Here is a 5112-nt window from a genome sequence, read left to right as displayed (position 1 = left end):
AGACAATGAAGAGTTGCTGAGAGTAAAAGAATGAAAGGAGTTCAGAGTTCTTGGATGCAGAACGCGTTCAGGATGATCCAGAGACGTTTTGGAATTATAATTTCTGTTTGAACGACCCACGCACGACTCTCGAAGGATTTTAGCTGTTCTCAACGGAGACGCTGAAAAGAGTCTGAAGGATTCTTACTGAGCCGATTATCGTCGACCAGGTAAAGGTTTCTTCTTCGACCAAGTGTACCGTGGGCAAGCTGAGATCTGATGGAGCGTGCAATTTCTGGTCAACAGATATTAATTTCCTCACATATTTCCCTGTAAGATAAATCTCCATTTCATCTTAAACTCTCCTCTTTCTCATAAAATCAGTACAGATATTTTAGAAATATCTGAAGCAAAGTCCTCAAATCACCGCCGAGTGATTTGAAGTTCATTATTTGTGAAACTTGTCTGTTATTATTTTCATATTTTGCCAAATTAATGTAAATGTTTGATGTTAAACTTTGATTCTGAAAATAAATGACCGCATTGATTTGATGGGTCAAAGATAAATAACGTCTCTCGTTACATTTCTGTTAATTTCAAGGCACGACATTACACAGTCAGAAAGATGAGGAACTCGTGAAATTGTATGCATATATCTCATATATTTGTCATACTACATAGCATCTTAGGGAGGCTGTGTGAGCTACAAATGATGCCGGCAACGTTTACGACTGTTTACGAGCGAGGAAATGGGCTGTTCTTGTTAAGTGACTGGTTCAGGTTTGGTCTTTATGTTCAAATAGATGCTGGCTGTAAACGGACAACAAGAGTCAGAGGTTGTTCTCTGTACATATAGGGGGAACGCACGTCTATGTTGAGTGGAGAGTGTGCGCCAGAAATAAAGTGTGACATCACACAAGCGTGACTCCGTTGTTGTGGTGCTAGCACGTGTGAGTTGCTCTGGTATTTTTACAGACCAAAGGCATGTTGGGTGTAAGTTTTTGGTTTTATGATTTGATCTTCAGGCAGCATAGTTGGTAGAACTTCCGCCTCTCAGCAAGAAGGTCGCCAGATCGAATCCCGGCCAGGAGGCCATTCTGGGTGGTTTGCATGTTCTCTCTGTGCATGTATGGGTTTTCTCCACAAACTCCGGTTTCCTCCCACAGATCAAAAACATGCATGTTAACCTGATTGGTAATGCTAAATTGTCCCTAGGTGTGAATGAGAGAGTGAATGGTTGTTTCGTTTGTCTGTGTCCCTGCGATGGACTGGGAGACCTGTCCACGGTGTCCTCCACCTCTTGCACAGTGATTGTTGGACATGGGCACCAGTGACCCCCATGACACAAATAGGAAGAAGCAGGTAAAAGATAATGGATGGATCTGATCTTCACAATGATCATTTAATATCATTGTCACCACACTTGTCTCCTGGTGATCTGTAACAGATTGCTCCAAATGATTCTTTAGTTTGACATTTTCAGCTTGAATCAGTTGTTAGCATGACTGTCCTGATTTTGAAAACCGGCTTTGGGCAAGATAAACAAGTATTCATTCTTGATCCCTATAGGGATAAAAATGCAAAGATTGTCATCAAAATCACGTCTTGGAGCAGGTGTTGATCTAAGGACCATGTCTCCATTTGATGGTGTGCTGACTTTCAACATTTAAAGGATAGTGAAGGTACTCGGCACACCATTTGATTTTATGGCAAAGTCCAACTCCTTATAAACTGCACTGCCATTCTGCACTGACGGATCATCAGCGCTTTGCATTGATGCAAAAGAGGGGGGAAAACCCAAGTGTGCACAGTGTGTGGTGTAACGCATTGTTTATCCACTCTTTGACCTCCTTCCCCCACACAGTCACATGTATCAACAGTCCCAGTTGGGACCACAAGAGGGCAGCACACTCCCTGAGAAGTGATTTGAGATCAAATCACCAGGATTCTACCAGCTCTAAAGTAAAATACATGTGTATAAAAATAAACTTTGTATTATCCCTGAGTCAAATATATGATAATTTGTGAAAAAGTAATGCAAATTTCAAGAAGGGTCAAAAACCTTAGTTTTACACATAAAAAAAAAAGAAGTTATTTTCACTTCATTTACCATTAAAAGAACCAGTGACACATTGACGGCTTTTAGAGTGATGTAGGTGGAGGCTGAATGATAGTGTGAGTTTTAGAAATTTCTTCTTTATACAAGTGCTGGTCATAAAATTGGAAATCATGAAAAAGTTGAATTATTTCAGTAATTCCATTCAAAAAGTGAAACTTGTACATTATATTCATTATACACAGACCAATATATTTCAAATGTTTATTTTTTAATGTTGATGATTATAACTGACAACTAATGAAAACATCAAATTCAGTATCTCAGAAAATTAGAATATGACTTAATACCAATTTAATTTTGTTTTTTAGAAATGTTGGCCAACTGAAAAGTATGAACATGAAAAGTATGAGCATGTACAACACTCAATACTTAGCTGAGGCTCCTTTTGCCTGGATTACTGCAGCAATGCGGCGTGGCATGGAGTCGATCAGTCTGTGGCACTGCTCAGGTGTTATGAGAGCTCAGGTTGCTCTGATAGTGGCCTTCAGCTCTTCTGAATTGTTGGGTCTAGCGTATCTCATCGCCCTCTTCACAATACCCCATAGATTTTCTTTGGGGTTAAGATCAGGCAAGTTTGCTGGCCAATTAAGAACAGTGATACCATGGTCCTTAAATCAGGTACTGGTAATTTTGGCACTGTGTGCAGGTACCAAGTCCTGTTAGAAAATGAAATCTGGATCTCCATAAAGTTGTTCAGCAGCATGAAGCAGGAAGTGCTCTAAAACTTCCTGGTAAATGGCTGCATTGACCTTGGACCTCAGAAAACTCAGTGAACCTACACCAGCAGATGACATGACACCCCAAACCATCACTGACTGTGGAAACTTGACACTGGACCTTAACATAGATTATGTGCCTCTCCTCTCTTCCTCCAGACTCTGGAATCTTGATTTCCAAAAGAAATGCAAACTTTACTTTCTTCAGAGAACATAACTTTGGACCACTCAGCAGCAGTCCAATCCATTTTGTCTTTAGCCCAGGCAAGACGCTTATGACGCCGTCTCTTGCTCAAGAGTGGTTTGACACCAGGCATGTGACAGCTGAAACCCATGTCTTGCATACGTCTGTGCGTGGTAGTTCTTTAAGCACCGACTCCAGCTGCAGTCCACTCTTTGTGAATCTCCCTCACATTTTGGAATTGGTTTTATTTCACCATCATCTCCAGGGTGCAGTTATCTCTATTCTTGTACACTTTTTTCTACCACATCTTTACCTTCCATTCGTTTCTCTATTAATGTGCTTGACACAGAGCTCTGTGAACAGCCAGCCTCTTTAGCAATGAGCTTTTGTGTCTTGCCTTCTTTGTGCAAAGTGCCAATGGTTGTCTTTTGGACAACTGTCAAGTCAGCAGTCTTCCCTATGATTGTTACAGAACTAGACAGACCATTTAAAGGCCTTCGCAAGTGTTTTAAGTTAATTAGCTGATTAGAGTGTGGCACTAGGTGTCTTCAATATCGAACCTTTTTACAATGTTCCAATTTTCTTACATACTGAATTTGGGGTTTTCGCTAGTTATTGGTTATAATCATTAAGCCAGCCACTAGGGAGCACAAGCCAATGTATCTCTTGTGTCGGTCCCAAGCCCAGGTAAACGGTGAGGGTTGGGTCAGGAATGACATCTGATGTAAAACACTTTTGCCAAAACCATAATGTGAGTTCATCAAAGCAAAACCATACAGGATCGGTCGAGGCCCAGGTTAAAAACGACCGTCACCGGTGCTGTTGACAAGCAGGGTGCCGGTGGAAATTGTGCTACTGTTAGTCGAAGACCACGAGGAGGGAAATGTGTCAGGAGACAGAGAGAGAAGAGGAAAGTCAAGAATGTAGGACTGATGGTTGCAACTCTAAATGTGGGAACAATGACAGGCAAAGGTAGAGAGCTGGCCGACATGATGCAGAGAAGGAAGGTATACGTTTTATGTGTCCAAGAGACCAAGTGGAAGGGCAGCAAAGCTCGCAGCATTGGAGCAGGGTTCAAACTGTTTTAGGTTGTTTTCACACCTGATAGTCCGGTAGACTTGGTTCGGTTGGGGACCAATATTCATGACATTTTGTTTACATTTGAGCTGGTGCGTTTGCATTCACACTGCACTGTGCAATCGAGCCAACCTATTGAACCAACCTATGGAGTTGGGGTGGTCCTGAAGCAGGAGTTAGCAAAGAATGTAGGAGAGATGAACAGAGTATCAGACAGGGTGATGGGTCTGAAGGTAGAAGGTCTGATGCTAAACATCATTAGTGGTTATGCTCCACAGGTTGGATGTGATGAGGAGGAGAAAGATACAATTTGGAAAGATCTGGATGAAGTGATAGAGAGTATTCCCAGGGAGGAGAGAGTGGTGATCGGAGCAGACCTGAATGGACATGTTGGTGAAGGAAACAGAGGGGATGAGGAAGTCTTGGGTAGGTTTGATGTCAAGGAAAGAAACCAGGAAGGACAGATGGTGGTGGATTTTGCCAAGAGAATGGAAATGGCTGTAGTCAATACCTATTTCCAAAAGAGGGAGGAACATAGAGTGACCTATAAGAGTAGAGGAAGGAGTATGCAGGTTGACTACATTCTGTGTAGAAAAGGAAACCTGAGGGAGGTTGGGAACTGTAAGGTTGTGGCAGGGGAGAGCGTGGCCAGACAGCATCGGATGGTTGTGTGTAGAATGACTGTTGTTGTGAAGAAGAGATGAAGTAAAATCAGAGAAGAAGACCAAATGGTGGAAGCTGAAGAAGGAAGAAGAATGTGAGAAATTCAGAGAGGAGCTGTTAAAGGCTGTGGGTAGTAAGAAAGAGCTTCCAACTGACTGGGCTACTACCATACCATACCACTTTATTTATAAAGCACTTAAAACAGCAACAAGGACAACCAAAGTGCTGTACAGACAAACAACAGGTAACACACCAAGCAAAATACAAAATGAGGAAAATCAGAATATAGACATAAAAACAATGCAGATAATGACAACAAACCAGTGTGGAGCATACAGGATCAAAACACAGATCATCTTGTGTTGAAAGCTACT

This window comes from Nematolebias whitei, chromosome 2 (assembly GCF_014905685.2).
Source record: "Nematolebias whitei isolate Nwh7 chromosome 2, NemWhi1, whole genome shotgun sequence".
Taxonomy (NCBI): Eukaryota; Metazoa; Chordata; class Actinopteri; order Cyprinodontiformes; family Rivulidae; genus Nematolebias; species Nematolebias whitei.
Note: the sequence above shows the minus strand (reverse complement) of the source record.